At 36.6% G+C, this 23,671-nt stretch overlaps 1 pseudogene; it reads right to left on the reverse strand.

Annotated features, from left to right (window-relative positions):
* Positions 1-23,671, reverse strand: part of LOC110313781 — a 195,326-nt pseudogene that overhangs the window by 91,188 nt on the left and 80,467 nt on the right.

Consider the following 23,671-nt stretch of genomic DNA (forward strand, 5'->3'; position numbering starts at 1 on the left):
GAGGGAGAGAGGGAGAGAGGGAGAGAGGGAGAGAGGGAGAGAGGGAGAGAGAGAGAACAACCAGTTAAAGTTGCTCTATGGATCTGAACAGAGAATTCTCAAATGTAGAATAAAAATATCTAAGAGCTATCTCAAATTGTTCAGTTTCTTTATTAAGGAAATGTAGATGAAATCAACTTTGATATTTCATCTCAGTGGTATGGGAATGACTAAGATCACCAAAACAACTAACAACAAATTCTTGTAAAGTTGTGAAGAAGATGGGACCCTCATTCCCTGTTTATAGTATTTCAGCTTGATAGAGTCACTTTGAAAATAAGTATGCAGAATTCATCAAAAACTAAAAATAAATCTACAATATGAACTACTTATACTGTTCTTGGCATATTCCCAAAGGACTCAACATCCTACTTCATAGATACTTGCTTAACCATGTTCATTGCCATCTTGTTGGCAATATATGTGAAATTTAAACAAACTAAATATCCTTCAAATTATGAATAATATCCTTCAAATTATGAATAGACAGTAAAAATTCAGTGCATGTACACAACAGGATACTATTCACCTGCAAAGGAAAATGCAATCATGAAATTTACAAGGAAAGCATAGAACTAGAAAAGATAATATACTGAGTGAGATGGCATAGACAAAGAAAAACAAATGCATGTTCTCTCTCTCATTTATGGTTCCTAGCTCCAAATCATCACATGTGAGTATAAAATCTGGAGTAACCTCAAAAACAAAGGAAGTAAAAGGGGACCATAACAGGGAACTAGATAGGGGAGCATCAGTTACATTAAGAAAGAGGAAGTGGAAAAAATAGTGTCTAATTGAAGAGGGGTTGGGAATCAACACAGAAAGAAATGGAAGAATGACAAATAATGCCAAGAAAGGTTGACAAAGCTTCAAGGAATAATATTGTTTTGTATTTAACTAAAATGATATGTAGTTCATAATAGTGTATGTATGAAATGCATATGTATCATGAAGAATGCTCTCTACAAAAGCCATAGAATTTCTAACAAAAATCATTGTACCACATCTAAAACTTTTTTATTTACCACAAAAATTTTCTAATAATAGCACTGCAACTCAACTAGAAAATGCAGAAAATATATAGTTATCTATCCATGACTGTACCAAAAGCAAAGTTCTACTCAATACAAAAATGTCAGATGACACAATCAGGTATATATTTTGAAGGTCCAAGTACACAATTAAAATGCTCAGTTCTTATTAAAAATTTACAGATGTCAGCTGAGCAGTTGGAGATCCTTAAGCCTCAAAAAGAACCACTGTGTGAATCCCAGTGAAAGAAATGTTATTTGTTTTGTTTTGCCTTGAAGACTATATAACTCCTACACCTCCCAAAACCAGGCACCTGACAAAGAGAAACCTGGTGTCGGTTGTGTTCTTATATCAGTCAAGGACAGAGCAGATGGCAGTCTTTTGTTCATCCTATTCAAATGTCTGGCTTTGTGGTCAAGGCTCTTTCTCACCAGGACTCATAAAAATCAAATCAAATCCAGGCAGTGGAGTACAGAAAAAGAAAGACAGACAGACACCTGTAGACTGCTATGCCACCCACAGACATGCCCTCCAGCACATGCCACAGGAGGAACATAGACACCTGTTTGACACCACACTATTCAGCAGGGATGGAGGATGTCTTATAGGGGCCTGGCAGCCCTCCGGGAGAGTAGTAAGACCTGCACCTCACCCAGGCAGCAGAGTAGATTTGGCCCTGGTGGTGGGGGTGGTGGGGGTGGGTGGGGGTGGGGGTGGTAAGCTGGTCTTAAGGTTTGATGCCACCCTCACCATCTCTGTCTTTCAGGAAACCTGCCCACATGGTCCTAAGCTCAGGAGATCTAAACTCTCACCAGCTGCAGCACTAGGGGGAGCAGACCCTGCATCTTACCTTCACAGCACAACAAATCTGACACTGGTAGTGGAGGTAGAGGTGAGACAGCCCTAAGGGAGAGAACAGGGAAGAGCTGGCACTGCTACTGAGCAGTTCCAAGACCTGGTCCCAGGCTCATGAGAGCAGATGAGCTGGCCCTGCCTCTCAGGGTTGCAACAATCAGGACACCTGGTCCCACACTTCACCTGAACAGCCCATTAGAGCCTGCTTTGGTGGCTGTGTTGCAGGTGAGCCAGTCATTCGAGTGAGAACAAAGGAGAGCTGGCCTGAAGTAGCCTGGGCGGGGAAAGGAGAGGATGCCTTCTGCCCCCTCACTCTTCACCACCTGAGGCAGTTGAGAGGCCTGACCCCAGGGTCATGAGAGATGATTAACTGGCCCTGCCCCTCACTGGCTATAGCATTCAAGAAAGCAGGCCATAGGTAACCTAATGGAGCTGGAACTGATGGCTAAGGCACAGGTGAGCCAGTTCTGAGGGTGTGAGTACAGGATAGCTGCTCTAGCCCCTCCTAGGATGCAGCTCTTGGGACAATGTGAAGGGACATGGAGTTGAGTGGGATTAGGATACATGATGTGTAACACACAAAGAATCAATACAAAGTTAAAAACAAAATAATGTATTATAAAATCTGTAACTCTGAATAAGTGAATGTATGAACTCTCTAATTTGTGTTAGATAATCTAATTCCAGTGAATAGGCAAAAGTGAAGAAAATTATCAGTGAAGAAAAGCAAATTAAAGTCTGTGATTTCAATGTTGTTAGATTTTTTTTTCTTGTTACCTTGTTATTATTGTTTTCTTTGTGACAAGGTCTTGCTAGCCTGGCACTCACTATAGATGACCTCCAACGTTTCATACTCCTCCTACATCCCTCCAGCACCCTAACTAAGATTACAAGTGTGCACCACACCTGCCTTGTCACTTGAGTTTCAAGGTTTGAGGAAGTTGTGGTTATCATTTGTTCTTGAAATTTGATTGTTATAAAAAGGAGAAGAAGATGGAATTTTTTTTAGAAGAGTAATTTTGAACTTAAATACTTGGCTCAGGACCCCGACAGATAGCAATGGACAAAGCTCCAATTTATGCACCATTAGGCTTGTCCACTACACTGCTTTAGTAATTCTAGATTCAGCTAGAGTTAAACTGTACAATGCTCAAATAATTTGTGGCCTTCTAGTGACACACTGAATAATTCCTGCTATTATTTCTCCCAGGAAAGTTAATGGGCTTAAGGTATTGAGCTTTTTTTCCAGTTCCAGTTAATTCTTAGTAGAAACAATGTTTGGTCATCCTTTTTTTTAGAGGAGAATGCCTAAGATGAACAGAATCATATAAAAGCAGAGTGTTCTAGATTTGACATGACAATAGTTGATTCTGTACTGCTAGGAAAAAGAATCTGTTACTCAAATCAAGAGTCTAAATATAGCTGCAGCTCTGGTATGAAACTTTTTATACAATCACAGGATAATAAAGATACAAACCTTGTTTTAGAATAGACTGACATTTAGGTAGATGTCATATTGCTCTATCTCGCAGAGTATAGATTGCTCAGTAGAACTTGTTCCCCTATGTCTGAAAACCCAAATGTGTTTTTAGAGCTTGAGACTCATCTACTTGCTGCAGAAACCTCCGACCCAGCATCCAAAGAATGAAACTTTTCTCCTATTCCAATGATTACTGCATCAGCTGCTTTATATGTTTTGCTACCATCTAAGTAAATAAGCAAATCCTTAGAAATATCCTTGATTCTTTCTTTTTCATTGTCAGTTGTTCAGAGCTGAGGTTCAAGTAGAAAGAGAATTGAGTGCAGCAGAAATTACATCATTTCTCAAAGTGACATCAGCAGCAGGAAAAGCAACTCAATGTTGACAGCAGTACAACCTGAAGATCACTCTCAGATCCTCAGGGGATCTCTACTTGAGTGCACCTGAGTTGCTGATGTCCAGCACAGTAGAGCATTTCCAGAAGAATCAGAATAAAGCACAGTCAGTATTTATTGACTAAGCAGAAAGACAAGATGCACTTGAATAGTGTCAAGTTCAAGCCACAAAAAGAATAATATCTAAAGGGCACAGGAGTAGCTATACATGTTATTTAGGTACTAGGAGATGACTCAATCTGAACCTAAATGGAAATACTAGGGAATACATGGACCATTACTTTCCTTATCCCCTTATCCCCTTAATTCTACCCTTGAAGAGGAAACGTCAGGCACATAAGCAGAAAGGGGAACACTAGTAGAAACAAAATATTCACCAAGGGGATCTCTACTTATACACAGGCAAAATTAAATTTTTCTGAAGGTAAACTTCATCTAGTATTTTCGAGATAATCTCAGTTATGATATTTCTCAAAAAGAGGATTGCAACTATTTGCAGGCATGAAACAATAAAAGATTAATTGTAAAACTTACACCTATATTTCTTAGTCCACATTTGATGACTATTATTATTATTATTATTATTATTATTAATCTCCCATTGTATTTAGTTCTTCTTTCTGATATTTTTGTTGTCTAATTGCACAAATTTAAAACAAATAAGATAGACCTGAAGATATCTATGTCATATTACAAGCACATGAGAAATCAACTAGATTTGAATCCTTACTGTACCAGGTCACAGTGGGAAAATGTATCATTTCTGGTGGCCAAACACTCTCATCTACAAAATTTACTGACTCTATTTCTCCTCTTCCATGTGTACATGTGTATTCATGAGTGTGGTGTGTATTAAATTTTAAATTGACGTAGCCTAGAATGATCTGGAAAGAATCTTAAAAGGGTATTATCTAGATGGTGGTCATGTCTCTAGAAATTGTTTTCATAGTTAGTTCATGTAGGAAGACCTTCCATTGTGGGAAGTACCATTACCAAGATAGGGTGTTTTAAACATTATAAGAGAGGGGAAAGCTGATAGCCAGCAAGTATGCAAATAGACTAGTGTGTGTTTATTTACCAACACATTTGACTGTGGCTGTGGTATGACTAGCTCTTGATTTCCTGCCTTCACTCCCCCACAATGATAGACTGTAACCTGGAACTGGAAGTTGAAAAGAACCTTCTCCCTTAAGTTACTTTTGTCAGGGTAGTCTGACACAGTACCAGATATAAAACTAGGCCAGCATATTTGCATGTATGTGGGAACACATGTGTGTGGAGATTAGAGGTTAGCATTGTGTGTCTTCCTTGATCACGTTCTACTATATGTTCTGAGGCAGGATATATCATTGAACCTGGTGCTTCTGGATGGAATTAGTTAAGCTAGCAAGTATGTTCCAGAGTTCCCTTGCCTTGTTCTCTGAACCATGACCAGTACAAGTGTCTCATTATACTTGCCTGGTTTTTCTATGGATTATGAGGATCCCAATTTTGTGGTCCTCATGATTTGGAGACAAGGACTCATGCACTAACCAACATTTATTTTGTTTTAAATATTTACCTTTGGATATATTATTTTTGACAGACATAGATGTTATGATATAACTGTATAGTAAAATCTGTTGAAAATATTTCTTCTCTTGGAGATTTTTTCTTTTTTTAATATTTGAGACTATAGATATTTAACTGTACCTAGTTCTGCTTTACTTATGTTTTATATCTGTAAAACTATTAGAAAGCAAATGTTACTAGTGGATAAATAAATTTTATAAGCTTTTGCTTATATGTGAGTGCCACCCCCAACTGCAGCAAAAAATCCTAAACTAGTCTTCCTTTATGACTCTTCCAAGTCATTTTTGTACCAGCTTAGCAAGCCTGCTTGCTATTCTCAGAAACTTTCATTACACAACTAATTAAACTTTTTATAAGCTCTCTCTCTCTCTCTCTCTCTCTCTCTCTCTCTCTCTCTCTCTCTCTCTCTCTCTCTCACACTCTCTCTCTCTGTGTGTGTGTGTGTGTGTGTGTGTGTGTGTGTGTGTGTGTGTGTGTGTGTGTTTAGCAGCCTCTGTGTCTGGAAATAAATTGACAGGGATCTGCCATGTGTCTATAGAGTGATGGAACTGTTATTATATTAACTCCATACATTTCTCATGAAGAAAAAAATAAGATCTGGAAGATCCTCTGAAGACAGTAAGTACTTAACAAGTACCAATTATTATGGCAGTGAATATTAGTAATTAGAACTTTCTCTAAGACCTCTTTTTCCCATTCCAAAAATATGTTCTGTCTTCTCTTACAGGGACAAACACATGTTTCAGTGAGTTTCTCCAGCTTTAGGAATGAACAGAGAAGCACAACCATCAACTGGGGACTAGAACTAACATGGCTTGCTTCCAGTTCTTCTGATGTGTTCCTAACTCATGCCCTCAAAATGGCTATGGCTTACTCACTCAGCATGCCTAAGAAAAACTTGAAACCAAACTGACCCACAGATGGTTTCTATTGGGCCCACACAATGTTTTAAAAATATTGTTGTATCAGTTGCCAGTATTTTTAAATCAGAAGCTATCATACAAAATACTGTGTTTCTAGTTGCCTTGAAATTTTAGAAGATCTAGCATCAACCGCACTTATATTGCTCCTTGACAGAATAGTAGTCGCTACCTTTAGATTGAATGTGAGCTCACCATTCCTTATTATTTCTTTTTTTTTATCATTCACATCCTATATCAAATGAAATTCATAACTTCATTGCTGATTTTCTAGTAATTGTGAATTATTTTATATAGCATATAGCATTAATATTAAATGTAAGATAAACCATAAATGACCTGAAGCTGGAGACTTTGTAAAGAGATGTTTATTTAAGACACATTTTTGAAAGCAGAAATTTTAAGATAGGTTTCCCTATCTGCTCACTATGGCAGATAGCATCACAATGATAAGGGTATTTGTGGAAGATATAACATAGTAAGACAGGTAGCCAGACACTCAGGCACAGGTCTCAACCTTTGGGAAATAGTCATAAGAAGTCCATTAATCCTTTCCAAGATATAGCATCTATTGATGTGGAATGCTCTCATTAGTCCCCAGATCTTAAAAGGTTCACCATCTCAGGACTACAACACTGGGTTTTCCAAGAACAAGGTTTTGGGACATGAGCCTTTAGGAAATTTATTCAAGCAATTTCCAAAGCTTAGTAGACAAGAAGGGTAATATTTTTCTGGTAAAATAGGAAGGCAATTACAACTAATATGTTACAGTCAGGGGTAGGCTCGTCCCAACCTTCATGGTCATCATGAAGAAAGCCATTTTGTATGTATAGAAGATTAAATAGAAAAACTATAAAATAAAGATTTATGCATGGCAAAACTATACTGAAAAAAGTGAGAAATTTGCCACTATGCCACCTGCCTTAGGAAAAGTGTTAAAAATAGTGCTTTAAGTTTAATGAAAAGATATTCAATAATAATATAAAATATACCAAAGGATAAAGGCCAGTAAGAAAACTTAAAAAAAAAACACAGAATATGACAAAGCATTGATGCTGTCCCCTAGTCACTTCAAACCCTAGTATACAAGTCAAAATAGTAAAAACAACATCTGTAAAATGATTATATATCTTTAAACAATATCATTAAAATAATTCAGATGTGATACAGTATAACATATAATTAGTAATTCTATATTGTATTCTTAAAATTGGTTGATTAAAAAAAATGGTTGATAAAGATGTGTTTTATCATCATGAGAGAAAATTAAACAAAACTAAAGGGAGAGGGAAATTTTGAAGATGATGAATATGCTTATAAGTTTCTTTTTAAAATTTAAAATGTTATCCCCTTTCCTAGTTTCCCCTCCGAAAATCCCCTATTCCCTCCCCCATAAGCTTCTTTTTGATGAACAAACACTGCTCCATTTGTTTGTTTGATTGTTCGTTCATTTATTAAAAAGCCATCACTTTAATGTAAGCATCTTGATCTGTTCCCACTAGGTCCCACAGTCATTCTTCCATGATGAAAGGTTGTATTTCATATGCCCAAAGTCAGCTGGAATTTGTATTCATTGTCCCAAACTTCAAAGGTCCAGCACTGGTGGGCAGATTGGCAAAAGGTGATGCCAGACCACAGGGTGTTCGGGGGATTCTTCTCCCATTGACTTAAAACCTCCAAAAGAAGGTCAAGGCCTGCTGCTCACCTCATATGCTTAGATTTCTAGCTCAAGAGGCAAGGGGTTGAGAACTCTTAATTTTCTAATAATAATAAATAACTCTACAGTGTGAGTGGCAGTGGAGCTGACCTGTGAGCTTCCCAGTGCTACCACTTTCGGCCAGACCTATGTCATAGTTATCTATCTTCTTGTCATTAGGCCAAAATCCTCATTTTGGTCAAAGGTACACTTTTCCTGCTCTACCTTCATCTCCAGATCATTATGCAGGATTTCTTGCTGTATCATTCATGATAAAGTGGGCCTTCATCTTCTGCTTGTTGATCTGATCTAACCTCTGGCTAAAGTCCTGCAGTCTCCCTAACTGGTCAGAATTCATGCTGTCTCCCACTGTGAGTAGGTTCTTGGTTACCAATTCTCAGATATCTTCCAGTAGCACTTCTAGAGTGGTAAACTTACCCTGAAAGAACAGCCATTCTCAGACCAAAATCTAGCTCTGAGATTCCCATGCTACAGGTCTTAGACTTGAAGAGGTCATGTCTGAGGGATCTGTGATGTGGAGGGTGATCCTGATACTCTACTGCTCTACTGCTTCTCTGGACTTCCATCTCATTAGTCCAATGCCCACAATTCTTGTAGTTAGTGGCCATGATGACAACCTCTTTAAAGAGGATGATTTGGACAAGCTTCCTGTTGGTTTGAGCTGTGCCATTGCATTCTGGGCAGTTTGTGTTGAACTGGAAGGCTTTGTTTCTAAGGTCTTCCTCTTCCTACTTCTCTTCTTGTGCTTCTGCTTGGAGTCTCAGTATCTCAACTTGCTGTGGGGTCTGGTTATAGTATGTCATCACCAAAGCAATGTTTTTGTGGGGAGCATGTGGGTCTTCTACAAAGCTGTTTCAAAAGAGATTCTCAATGATCACAATGAAAAGGAAAACTATTTGATTTAGGTCCTTCAGTTTGCCAATGAATTCATCAATTCTTTCAGCTATGAAACCTTCCATTGTCAATCATGTGGGTTGGTCCTGTTTCAGACCAGAGATTGTGTGGCTAATCAGTCACTCAATAGTAGTCAGAACATCCTTCTGGCTGAAAGCTGGAATTTCAAAATTCAGCCCGGGTGTCCTTGTGGTGGCAAGTGTCTTCACCACTTCTCCATTCATGCCCACTTGACCTCTAAGAGTCAAGATATAGTACACTTCCTGGTCCCAGATTCTGTCTGCTGTCTGGATCTCAGTGTTGTTCCAGCCCCAGTCCTCACAGGAAAAAGAGCTCATGATTATTTCTCAAAGATGACACAACTTCTAACTTCCAATTTATGTATATTATTTATTTAGTACAGCAAGATATTTCAATTAAATGATGTAAAAATAAGATTTATTGGGGCATTATTGACAAGAGGATCTTCTGATACCGATACTGAGCACTATCTTCTAGCCTCCAGACATGAGCATAAGTACACACTTGCAAACTCTCAAGTCCATATGTCTATTTAGACTCATATACATGAATAAATAAATGTTTAAAGTAACAAAGAAATCTCCCCCAAAATGTAATCTAATATTTTTGAGGTACAATATTGATAATTTCAGAATGGTATGTACTAAACTAACATGAAAGCAGTCTGGGACCCAGTACTTAATTGGATAAATAATTTTAATGTCAATTTTGAGTGGTGCCAGAAAAAAACAAACAAACAAAAAAAAAGCTCTGGGATCTGGACTCCTACCATTTGGAAGAACTATAACAATTTGCAGGGGGTTTTGCATCATAAATGTAAAGATTTGGGTCTTTCAAGCACCATGAAATGAAACTTTCAGTTCCAAGATTGGTTTTTATTGTTAAAGAACCTACTAGCTTCAAAATTAGCCCACTAGAGGAACATGAAGCCCCACCCCTGCATGAGGCACTAGTGGGAGCTAATAGTCATTTTACTGAGAGTGGAGATATCATTTCCTTCATTAGTGTATCCATGATAAGTTGTCCATCCATGGCCCAGTAAATAACCTCCCACCTGTGCCCACAGAAGCAGTGCTAATTAAATGCAGTAGGTCAGATACACAAAAAAAGATCATCAAAGTAGGAGGAAAACTTGTAGGGAATAAAAAGTATCTTAGTGAGAGTTATAAAAGTGAAGAGGATGGAGGATGAAAACAACTAGATTTCTTTATATGCATGTATGAAACTGGAGGATACAGAAATGAATCATTAGATTTTTTTTAAAAAATTAAAATATTATTCTATTTCCTTGTCACCTCTAATGATCAAATATTTTATGTGTTGAATCAAATGAGATTTCTCTCTGCCTCTCTTTCTACAATTCTATTTCAAATCTTTTTAGCAACAACAACAAAAATAAAAAAACAAGCCAAATTTTCAAAATCATAGAAGATACTAACCCCAATTTTTACATGATTTTTGACTAAATGATTTTTGACTAAATATTACAATAAATTGACTAGAAACTGCAGATAAAAATCATTTCATTAAACTGACTTGGAATAGTGGAGAAAATTCCCGTTTTCAGCAGAGAATACTCTTCTCCAGTCTTAAGTTTCTCTGGGCTGAATCTCTGAAGTATAAAAGGCTATCTTTTCTCAATGAGCTTCTTAAAGGAATGAATGAGTGCTAGGCAAGTGCAAATCAAACAAGCAGGCAATCAAAGGAAGAAAAATCCATTGCTTGAAATCTAAAGCGATTGCATAGTTTCCGATTTTTTTTTAAACTGGCTTATGAGTGGTGATAATTATTCTTTTGTGAACAAATCTAAGGACTGAGCAATACTGCTAAGATTCACAAATGGGAAATTGCTCACAGCAATCATTATTTCATCACGATTAACCAAAAACTAAGGGGTTTGGGTTTTTAAATAGCACTTGGGTTTTTCTGTTGCAATTTCCTACTTAATTATAAAAATCACTGCGGAAGCCTACCTGTTAGTTATGGGTTCAATCTGCTCAAAATTCTTACCCACATGTATATACTAAGAACCCTGAACTTCTTATGAAGTATCCTTTCAACAGCTGCTAACAGGATTTTCCAAAAGACCTCTCCAGACCCTGCCACTGATGTATTTTGCATAAATTTTATATTGCTTACATTTTCCAGATACTAAAATAAAATAAAAAATCTATTCCTATTTAATTAAATGTTTCTAAATACTGCATTAGGAATGCATTATGTATTCTATCTTTTTCTTGTACACTCTGCAACAAGGTAACAATATTAAAAGGAGGGATTAATATGTGGGAATGAATTTCCTCACTGAGTGATTTTTAAATAAATCAATCTTTAGAATCTATTTTCAATAATGCAAGAACAGGTTATTATTGGCAAAAGGAGATAAATGACCATCACAATCACACCTTTAGCCTACATTCAGTGATGAAATTTTCAAAATTTGTTAATGGGTATTGTAAATAATTTCTATTCCTATCTATGTAACAGTTGGTGAAAACATTAATGTCTCATTTCTCGAGAAAGATTTATTATGAATGACTCATTAGTACAAAATAGCAACCAAAGCAATCAGGATTCAATGAGAAAAATTGCTGATTATTGTCAAACGTGAAATTTAAAGTGTTTTGTCACTTATGAGAAAATTTCAGCATGGGTAAAAGTTCTTCAGTTCTGATATTAATTGCATATATTTTAAGTTAAAAGGCTTATTTATAGACTTACAAATCTATAAATCTAAGATTGTATAATGAATAAACCCTGATATTCAAGCTTTTCCTTCAATTATCATATAGAACTGAGTGTGAATCGATATAATGTGTATATATGTGTGTATTTGTATGTACATATATATTATATATGCATGCTATATTTGTATTGTAATATTGAGTTCAGGATAAGCTAAAAGCTATCGCTGGATAAATGGTTGTCAGGAAGAAAATTTTCAGGCCCTGGGTTTAGCTGGAGTGAGCGACACTGAGCAGATCATTCAGTCTCTCTAGATTTCTGGTTCTTCTATTCACTATCTGCAAGGCAATGCAGAGTCTTTAAGGGCCCTTCTAAGGTGAATGTTTATCAAAACTTTTTACCCTGTGTATTGATTATGTAATAGTCACTATTTAATGTCTAATATTCCATCAAGATTAGAAAATCAGTTTTGATTGCATGATTCATCTTGCATGTAAACCAGCTTTCCATTTCTGTAATAAGTAAGCAAGATAAAGCACTGATGAAATGAAAACAATGATTTTTCACTTCTAGTTTCAAATCTATAATCCATCACTGATTGGCCCAGTTGTAAGGCAGTATATTATGGTAAGCAGAACATGGTAGAATTAAATTGTTCGCCTTATGGCCAAAAAGTGAACAAAGAAATTCACTAGTATAGCACACTTGCTTGGAGCAGGGGTCGTATCTCTCAGTGACTAGAAGGCCCTATAATGGGTGCTACTTTACAGTATTGCTACTACCTCCCAACAGTATCAAGCAAGGTATAATACCTTAACATACAAATTATAGCTTTCTTTTCCTGGTCAAAATGGCACATGTTCATTTTATAATACTTAATGTGTTCCTTTCACAGAGTCACCAACGTCTTAACTGTTCAACAGTGCCCAAAACTCCATATCCAAAATCACCTCTAAGACACAACTCAATCGTAAATACCAGTATATATCAGGGGGGAAAACTCACATACATGCAAAATAAAGTGGCATGGGGAAAAGAATAGGGAAATAACATGGGAGCAGGACAAAGTCTATAAAATCATCAGGTTAAATATAATGTGCTCTCTCTTGGATAATTTGACAACACTGCTCAGAGCTATTCTTTGCAGGTGTTCCACATTCCTGTATCTCTGCCTCTTTACAGTTTCCATTGCTATTTCAGCTTCACTGTCATAGTTTCATGTACTACCATGTCAGTTGCTGTTTGCAAAGATACTGTCCCTAGAAGTCACTGCCTGCTCTTGCAAACTTTCCTTGGTAAACTCAGTAAACCTTGTCTTTCCTGTATTCCACATGTTTTCAAAACTGTTAACTGTGACTTTAAGAACTGGGGTGATTGAGGTTCTCTAGCCTCTGGTAGGCTTGTAAGTCATAGGATTAGGTTCCTGGGGAAAAAAAACAGACACTAAAGTCACCCATTTCCAATGGCTCCCAAATTTCTGTTATAAAAAATTGAGTAGTGGAATGGAATCTACAGACCATGGAAGGTTGCACTTCAGAAGGATGTTTGATTATTTGGTTAAATGGAATCTTAAAATAAAGAAGGCAGAGCCCTTGTATAGCAGGAATGGATGCCCAGAAATGGGCTACTACAAATCTATTTCCCTAGAGGATGTTTATACAACTCATTTCAAAAACTGAGGTGAAGAATGGTGATGAATTAGCTAATTTCACCAATTAGCTCATCTACAAGTTGCCTCTTAGTTTTGATCATATGCTTATGAGTAGTTTCCAGGCAGGGTACAAAGTTAAGAGAAGAGAATGGTGACAAGATTAAGGACATTTCCAGATTCCAAGCCCAGAAAACAATCAAAAACTGCTCACTTTCAGAGTTTCTGGCATTAAAACCAATTGCTACTTTCTGTGTTCCTCAATAGTATCAAGTAGGCAATCCCCATGTATCCTTCTAGATGAGCCTTCCTGAACCCTAGTTACAGGTGCCTCTAAACTACTAGTCAGCAACAATCGCCCTCCAGTGTAAATACTCAGGTCAATCTAAAACACTCCTAAGGACTCTGACTTGTGATGTCTTCAAAGATTGTTTCCAGTTGTCCCAGTGCAAATCCCCAAAAACCTTGATATCCTTTCTTTCTCTCCTTTCTTTCTTTTTTCTTTCTTTCTTTCTTCCTTTCTTTCTATCTTTCTTTCTTTTCTTGAGATAGAGTCTCCATACATAGGGAAGTATAGTGTCAAAATTACTATGTAACTCAGACTGGCTTAGAATGTATAAACCTCGTTCATCCATACACACCACCATACTCAGCTTACGTTTTACTATGAGAGAAATTCTCCCTAGCAATTGTCCTCATCGTTCTCATTTTCTTTTTAGTCAAACTGTAAATGGTTATTTGTTCTGTTCTTCTGTACTCCTACTGTGTTGGGCTGAAATTTTCTGCACCAGGTATACTTGTTTGTCACTTTGAAGCTCAGCTTTATGTAAAGCCTTAAGGTCTGGACACATTGTTTGCAAATTGTGTCTTTTTTCTTTGCAATGGTGTAAAAATCCATGGTCTCAAGTCTAATTTCCATTGTCTTGCTCTTTTCCACTTGAGACCTTATTAATAGTCCTCCCCGTATCCATTATCCTCACAGTTCTGAATTTCAGATATCTTACTGCATTTGCTTGTTAAGCTGTCTTAATAATATACTAGGCTTTTTTCCTTCTGCTCCTCTAACTCCTATAAGCCAGCTATAAAGCTAGCTTTGTGTCATGTAATGTACACATTACTGTGGCCACTCCATTCTCAGTGTCATATATGGCAATGTCCCATTATTGCAGCAAATACCAGAGATGAATCAAATTTTAATGAAAAAAGGCTTGTTTTAGCTCATCAGTTTGGACATTTCAGCCATGCTAAATCAACTCCATTTTTTTGTGTGTGTGCCTATGGTGAAGCAGAAGACAATGCAGAAATCAGTGATGGAACATAAATGTTTACCTCATCGTGGCTGAGATACAAAGAAGGAGAAAGACATTTATCCAGACCTCATAAATTTCTCATGCTTACAGCTATTGGGAGACTTCTCACTATTTCCCACCTCACTTCTTTAGATTTACATCACAATCTAACATGTCCAAACCTGAAAATATCCCTTCACCATACTCATATTTGAAGTCACTATAGAGTCAAACTCCAGCATCTTGAAAATGCCATACCAAATGCTCTAGTTTATAAAACTCAGAAACTATCCTTTAAAAGGCAGTGAATTGATTTTATCAGTTTTAAATATGATTAGTTTTATATCCCTTAGAAACAGTCACATTTAAACTTTCCTCTATAAGACAAAACTAAACCCATGTGGTTGGACAGCTAAAAAAGGATAAATTCCTTTGAAGATTACTATTTTTGAAAGTTATCTCTAGGGTTAATGCAATCTACCTCATCCATAAATTTACTTAGGGTTAGGCTCCTGAATTTTCTATCCCTTGGCTAGTGGCTAGAACTGACTGATAGGTTTGGTGATTCCCACAGGGGGGAGCTTGTATGAAAGGAATTACTAGCTTTGAAAACACAGCTATTAACCTTGAGCATCTTTAATCGCCCACCAATTAAGCAATAAGCACCCTTAAGCTCCCAGTGATTAACCTTTATTACCCCATGTTGCTCCCACAGGCTCTCCTACTTACATAAAGACAAACAGCAGAATGATAAACTCTCATACTGTTAACCTTTTCATAGTGTTATTTTGATTACACTGATGTAAAACAAAAAAGTAGTTTATTGACTTAGAAAATATCTTGATTGTCACAGTGGGAAAAGTATCCTAAGTTTTTAAAAGTATTTAAATAAACGTCTCTTGGCAAAACTAGATTTGGGGAAATCAGTCTCCTGACTAAGTGTTAGAAAAGCAGTATATTAAGAATGGATGCTGTATTCAATTCAGCATGAATAGAACAACCAAAACGTCATCAAAATTCTCAGATCCTTAATCTTCTCAGCTAGAAATTGAGGGAGTTGTTTTTGTCTTTTTTGTTTGTTTGTTTGTTTTTGTTTTTGTTTTTTTAATTCTTTCTTTGTTATCTCTTTCCTGCACTTTATTCATTGGTTTTAGATACTGACTCTCATTATGTAGCTCTTGCTTAACCCTTATTTAGGGTTCTCTTTTTGTGGGCTCTTAATCTCATTGATTAATAATTTTTTAAATGGACTCAGAAAGAAGACCAAAGACCATTTTATTAGAGTTTGAAGAGAAAGCAACAGGGAAGACAAGCTGCAAACCTTGCCCGCTACTGGGAGGAGGTTAGATGGATACAAGGAAGAGGGAGAGTCATGCCTTCAGAGTTAGGGTTCAGGAAAATATGCTTGTTCAGCAATGGAGTTTGGCTGAGAGATGCATAAAGCTGGGATTGGTTGAGACAGAGTGATAACGCCCAGTGTCAGAACAAGCATAGTTAGGATTATGGCATATATCCAAAGAAGAGATGGACAAGGGAAAAGTTAATGCTTTTGAATTAGAACTCATAAAAATGGGTAGATTTAGCAGTAAAGACTCTAAGCAAGTGTCTTGAGGGAGTGGCTCCTAGGAGTTGTAAGTATATTGTTTCAGTAAGGAGTTAAGTATTCCTTCCATAGGCTTGACAAATCACACAGTGAATTAGAAGTTCTGAGGGCTGTTATCCTAGCCAAGCAACAGACAAACACCTTAGAATTGACTCTGTTTTAAAAATGTATTTCTTTTATTTACATTTCAAATGATGTCCTCCCTCCCTGTTCTCCTCCCAGATCTCTTTACCCATCCCTCACCTCTTTGTCTATGAGAGGGTTGTTTGCCCGCCCACTCCCACCTCACCTCACCCTGGGGCATCCCCCTTCCCTGGGGTATAAATTCCTTACAAGAATAGGTGCATCCTCTCCCACTGAGGCCAGACAAGGCAGTCCTCTGCTACATAAGTACCAGGGTCCAAGGACCAGTCTATGTATTCTGTTTGGTTGGTAGCTTAGGAGGTCTTCCAGGAAGTCCAGGTTAGTTGACAGGGTTGACCTTCCTATAAGATTGCTATTCCCTTCAGCTCTTTCAATCCTTCCCATAACTCTTCCATATGCATCCCTGACCTCAGTCCAGTGGTTGGCTGTGTCTGCATCTGTCTGCATTAACTTTTTTTAAATCTTTTTTATTAGATATTTTATTTACATTTCAAATGCTATCCCAAAAGTTCCCTATACCCACCCCCCGCCCTGATCCCCTACCCCCACACTCACATACTTCTTGGCCCTGGCATTCCCCTGTACTGGGGCATATAAAGTTTGCAAGACCAAGGGGCCTCTCTTCCCAATGATGGCCAAATAGGCCATCTTCTGCTACATATGCAGCTAGAGACACCTATAGGGTTGCAGACCCCTTCAGCTCCTTGGGTACTTTCTCTAGCTCCTCCATTGGGGGTCCTGTGTTCCATCCAATAGATGACTGTGAGCAACCACTTCTGTATTTGCCAGGCACTGGCATAGCTTCACATGAGACAGCTATATCAGGGTCTTTTCAGCAAAATCTTGCTGGCATATGCAATAGTGTCTGGGTTTGGTGGCTGATGATGGGATGGATCCCCATGTGGGGTAGTCTCTGGGTAGTCCATCCTTTTGTCTTAGCTCCAAACTTTGTCTCTGTAACTCCTTCCATGGGTATTTTGTTCACTATTCTAGGAAGGAAGTATCCACACATTGGTCTTCCTTCTTCTCGATTTTCTTGTGTTTTGCATTAAATTTTAAGGGAAGGGGCAATAATATAGAAAGTTTGGGGCAGCACAAAATGCCATGTCTATATTCAGGGCCAGAGATAAGATTCAGAATCCATTCTTTTCACCATGAGGAAGTAGTTTTCACTTGCCTCACTTAGATATGTCCACCTATACATATGGTATCATAAATACTAAGAAAGGACAGTTGTGATGTTTTCCTTTCTAAGGTTACTGGATAAAGAGTAGGTAGGTTCCAAAGCTGATTATGAGTGGTCTGTCCATTCTCAGTGGCTTCTACACCTACCAGTGCCTGCCTAGCTACTTAACAGGTTGATTTGAAAATCACCCAGACAAACACTGAGCTCATAATCCATCTTCAGACTCCTGAACACTGATGGTAGAGTCATGTGCCATCATGCCCAGCAACTGACAGCAATTATGTAAGATAATCACTAATATTCATTGTAGATGTAATATTCTATGATGGTAATCCATTTTTTGCTACAATGAACTAGTAGGAAGTAATTCAAACAAGCCATTTTATTTGAGAATAGAATTTGAGGATAGGTATGCCTGATTATTCTCCGGACTACGTTTGAACATGAAGTATTTACCAGTGTATAAACTGGGAAATAAATCCCATGAAGCTAAAGCACTCACAGGCTGACAACATAGTAATAGAGTTTGTGAGTATTTTAGAAGCACTTTCAGAATTTCTATTACAGGTTACCCTTTCCCAGATTTTGGTTTACATATCTAGTAATTCTGAGGTAATTTCTCTCTAGTTACTTGGCCATTTGGGAAGTGCTGCTACATAGTAAGGAATGGTGACAAGAGCTTCAAATTAAGATGTCTTATGACTTTGGTAATGACAAATACAGTTTGAATATACATCTTGACCTACTAATAATGCTTGCTTTTCAATAATAGGCAAGATGTATTTCATACTAAGGAAGTATTTATTAATTACCATAATGATAGGAATAACAGATTTTTCAAGTTATCCAAAGCTATAGGTAAAACCATTGAGAGGACATTTAGGAATAAAAGGATAAGGCTGAAGTAGAGCTTGAAGCTCTTAACAATATAAAAGGAATGTTAAATTACTCTGAAAAGATATTGCTTTCTATAATTACTCTGGAGAGGAAAGTGTGAACAGTATGTACAGAGAAGACAAAGTAGAGAGGCCAAAAGCCATGCTGTCTGAAATATCCCAGTAATTCCAGAAGAAAAATTTATAAAATACACAATTTAAAGGCAGATACTTTTCATTGCTCATAATGTTTCAGAAATCTTTACTTCAAGTACTCCATCAAAATCCAATCACCATTTTTTCAAATGTAGAAAATTTATCTGAAAATTAATATATTATCTCCAGGAAGTAATGTAAACTGTATTTAAATCACAAATCTAAAAAGGTATTAATATTCAGCATATATAAAGAACCATTACTAGCCAGGCAGTGGTGGCGCACACCTTTAATCCCAGCACTTGGGAAGAAGAGGCTGACAAATTTCTGAGTTTGAACCATTATTAGCCCGTCTACAGAATGAGTTCCAGGACAGCCAGGGATACACAGAGAAACCCTGTCTCAAAAGGGTTGCACTCACTGATAAGCGGATATTAGCCCAGAAACTTAGAATACCCAAGATACATNTTGCAAAACACAAGAAAACCAAGAAGGATGACCATCGTGTGGATACTTCATTCCTCTTAAAATAAGGAACAAAATACCCATGAAAGGATATAGGTACAGAGACAAAATTTAGACCTACGATGAAAGGATGGACTATCCAGAGTCTACCCCATCCGGGGATCCATCCCATCATCAGCCACCAAACCGAGATACTAATGCACATGCCAGCAAGATTCTGCTGAAGGGACCCTGATATAGCGGCCTCTTGTGAGGCTATGCCAGTGCCTGGCAAACACAGAAGTGGATGCTCACAGTCAGCTATTGGATGGGACACAGGGTCCCCAATGGAGGAGCTAGAGAAAGTACCCAAGGAGCTGAAGGGGGCTGCAACCTTGTAGGTGCAACAACAATATAAACTAACCAGTACCCCCTGAGCTCGTGTCTCTAGCTGCATATGTAGCTGAAGGGCCATCATTGGGAAGAGAGGCCCCTTGGTCTTGCAAACTTTATATGACCCAGCACAGGGGAAGGCCAGGGCCAAGAAGTGGGAGTGGGTGGGTAGGGGAGCAGGGGCGGGGGGGGGGGNATAGGGAACTTTTGGGATAGCATTTGAAATGTATTTAAAGAAAATAATAATAATAATAAAAAGGAAAAAAAAGAACCATTACTATTCAGGAACATAAAGAACTTAATTAGAAGTAACTAAATAGGTATTTCTTCAAAGAAATGTCTTAAAAAATGTAAAAATCTTGGGGAGAAACTGAGAAAGATGAAACATTGTGAATTGTTGGTAGAATTACTCAATAGTACAACTTTTATAGAAAACAATACAGAGTTTCTTAAAAAAACACTAAAAATAAAAATTACTCTAAGATCCAGAAGTTCCACTCCTGGATTGATTGAAATCATGGACTTGAAGATTTATTTGTATTTATTATTTATTTGTATACTTCTATTCATAGCAGTATCTTTAACTATAGTTAATGGGAAAAATCCAATTATCTGTGGGTAAATGGACAAACAAAATATTGTCTATCCATTTAATGGAATATTAAAGCAGCTGGACCTCTATGAGTTCAAGGCCAGCCTTTTCTACAGAGAAATTTCCAGGAACTCTAGGGATACATAAAGAGGCTGTTTTTTTTTTTTTTTACAGAAACAAAATGAACGGCATCTTGTCTTGAAGAACATTACAATAGTGGAATATAAATAAGGTACCCAAAAGCAAATAATATAAGATTGCATCTAAACAAGGAATTTGGCAACATTCTGAGTCAATGTGTAAAGGACTAGGAGAAGGAGAAAAATAGAAGTATTATTTTATATTTAAACTTCAAAATATTTCTGGATGTTTATTTCACAACAATGTGAACATATATAACAATACAGAGTTCTATACTTCAATATTGTTTTAGCAGTTGTAATCCCATGAAAACCATACTTCAAAGTCTTGAACCCCAAAGTCGTCAGTTCTTAGCATGACAGAATAATTTTATGAAAATTTTGTATCACCTTCTTTGATTGCTTTACATTAACTGAACAGGCCAAAGTTTTTGTATTGATTTAGCATCCATGTAACCTGATTTATATTGAATTAGTCTAGATGAGAAAATGTTGTTTTGTTAAGTAATTAGAATTTGTTAATACAGCAAAGGTTATAATCAGTAATAAATAATGAGATTAACTTAAATGTTTCATTAAAAATAACATCTCCCATGATCTCCTAAGATTAGGGAGATATGTTTAAGAATTATTTTGCCTTTGGCAAAGTAAGCACTCGATAATCAAGCAAAAAATTGAATCCAGAGTGAGAAGCAGAGTTCAAATATTAATCATGTAGAACTAAAAATCTAAAAGAAGCTCACAATTTGAAAATATCAGTTCTTAATCCGATTTACCTCATCTTTCTACCATTGCCACTTCAAAAGTTAAATGCATTAGAGTAAAAAAAAATCCATTCATGTGCTACTGGGATAAGAAGAGTTCAGAGCCTCACCATTATAGAGCTTTTACTTAATGTAGAGGTTTAGGTGGAGAATTATTGTTAATATTACATTCTACTATCAATTCAAATCAAAGATCTTTACAACTAGAATTACTTTCTTTAGAAGCATTACTGCCCCTTGCTCTTTCTTTCTCACTAACACACAATATTAAATCTAATAAATTTCTGAAATGTGCTCTTGCTTATTACTTCTATTACCCTAACACAGAAAGGCAGACAGGCAGACATGCTTCCCAATACACACATACAAGAGGCAATTGTTAGTTAAACATAGAACTTCAATGGCATTTCTCATAAATTACTTTTTGGAGGTCATTTAAAAAATCCATTTTAGGACAAATTGAAATGAACATTCATTGAGTGACACTAAATGTGTTAAAATTTTTTATTTTATGTAAAAATTAGAGATAAAAGTAAACTAACTATAGAGTTGAAAGAGCAATTGGCCTAGATATTAGCTCTAGCTATGCTGGTAACTAGGCTTGTAGCTGTACGTTATTTAGTTATTCTCTGGGGTCTAACTTATCACTGTTATATAAAGGGACTTTGCAATGTATTTCTTAATTAGCATACAAAGTAATGTGTTTCATTACAACATTTTGAGGTCCACTTTCTTCTTACCCACATGTCTTTCTCTGTTGACTTTTTGTGTGCTATATTATCCCCCTCCCCCAGTCTGTTTCTTCTTCTCTGTGTGTGTCTCTCTCCGTCTCTCATTCTCTTTCACTCAAATGTATAGTCTATGTGGACTTTAGAGAAAGGAGCAGTTTAGGGAGCAGTGGTACTTAAGAAAATGAATGGTTAAAGTGCTTCTATAGGAGACATAATGACTGGACCAGCTTCTTTTATTGAACACTGGATCTACTACTATATTCATGTGAATACAAAGACCTTCCCTTTGGTATGCCTGCAGACATTGGCTAAGCTCAATAGGAACCCTCAGTGCAAGATCATTCTGACAAGATGAAATTTTTGTGATGACAAATACTATTGGTCAACATTCCTAAAACCCTATCAAATACTTCTTGGAAATTTTTGATAATCTAACTCTTTTTCTATGCTTTCTCTTTCATTCCAAAATTGTCATACATGAAAAAAAAAACCAACATAAATGATTATTCTATTTCTTCCACCTCAAATTCTGTCAAACATGAACTCCAAATTCTTTCTGAACATGTATTTCTAGGTAGAGCCAACAAACATTTGAAAAGAGGTAAGATGACAATCATTTGCAATTTCCTGATTTTGCAGTTTTACTGCCTAAAACAATCTAGTGACTTTAGTGATTGAAAGCATCTCAATAAACTAAGAAATTTGCCATGTGTAAAAACATCATATCTTGGAAATATATTTTTATTAGATTGTCTTTGTTCTAATGGATTGGCTTACAGAAAGACTACAAAGTCAAAACCTTATCTGTCAGTTGATAGCCATGTAGATTCACTTCTTTTCCTAGCTATTGCAAATAGTGTAGTAATGGACATGAATATTTGAACGTTTCTGTAGTACCATATAAAACCCTTTGACTACATTCCTAGGAGTAGTATACTTGGGTCATACATTAGTTTTGTTTCCAAGTGAGGAACCTTAAAACTCATTTCCAAAATGGCTACACTAGTTTACATTCTGACCAATAACTAAAAGCTTTTCCATGTCAGCCTTTATTCAGTTGTCCTCCCGATTGTGAACTTTCTAATTGGGATGTGATATAATTTTAAGCAGTTTTCATCCGAATTTACCTTTACTACATTTCATGTTTACTATATTTCAAATGTTACTACATCTCATATTCTTGTGGGAGAGGCCAAAGAAAACTCAAGGCATTGTGCTTCTGATACTTCCCACCATTTTTTTTTTAGGCAGTCTATCTTATTGGCCTATACTAATTCACAAAATAATCTAATATAGCCAACCACTGAACTCCCATAATCCTTCTTTTTCTGACTACTTAGAATTACTCACCATACCTGGAACTCTTTTTCCCCCTCCAGGGTCCCAGTGATCAAATCAAGTCCTTGTTTGCAAGGCAAATATTTCACTGACAGCTCTCTCCAGCCCAAATACTCCTTTTAAAATAGTTGTTCAATTTCATTGTGATTTCTTCAACCATGTCATTTAGAAACGTGATTTTTTTTTAAATTTACAGTTATTTCTGAATTCATCAAAACTGTTATGATTTCTATTTTCATTACAATTTTATAGAAAACACATTTTACGTTATTCCTATGCATTCAAAATCATTGAAAGCTATTTGTTTTCTGTATACACTTAAGATAAATGTGTTATTCATATTGGGTGCAGAAGTTGACAGGATTTGGGGGCAGGTTGAGTTCTAGTTTTGATGGTTTGTATTCTTCCATTCTATTTACTTTAATTTTGGTTTATTCTGTCCATTATTAAAGGTGGGTTGATGATGTCCAAACTAACACCATTAATCTTTCTGTTTTGTGCTTCAGTTTCATCCAGTTTTACTTCATGCTGTTGTTACACACACATAATGAATGCCACGTCTTCTCATTCTAAAATGGAATTCTTTGTCTTCTTACTCCTTTAATTTCATTTTTAATTAAAATATAATTACATCATTGCCCCATCCCTTTCACCCCTTCAGTTACTCCCTTTTGCCTACTTACTCCCTCTCCAAATCATGGCCTTCTTTCTTTTCCCTTCTCTTTTTAAAATTTTTTTATTAGATATTTTCTTTATTT

This window comes from Mus pahari, chromosome X (genome assembly GCF_900095145.1).
Source record: "Mus pahari chromosome X, PAHARI_EIJ_v1.1, whole genome shotgun sequence".
NCBI classification, from domain to species: Eukaryota; Metazoa; Chordata; class Mammalia; order Rodentia; family Muridae; genus Mus; species Mus pahari.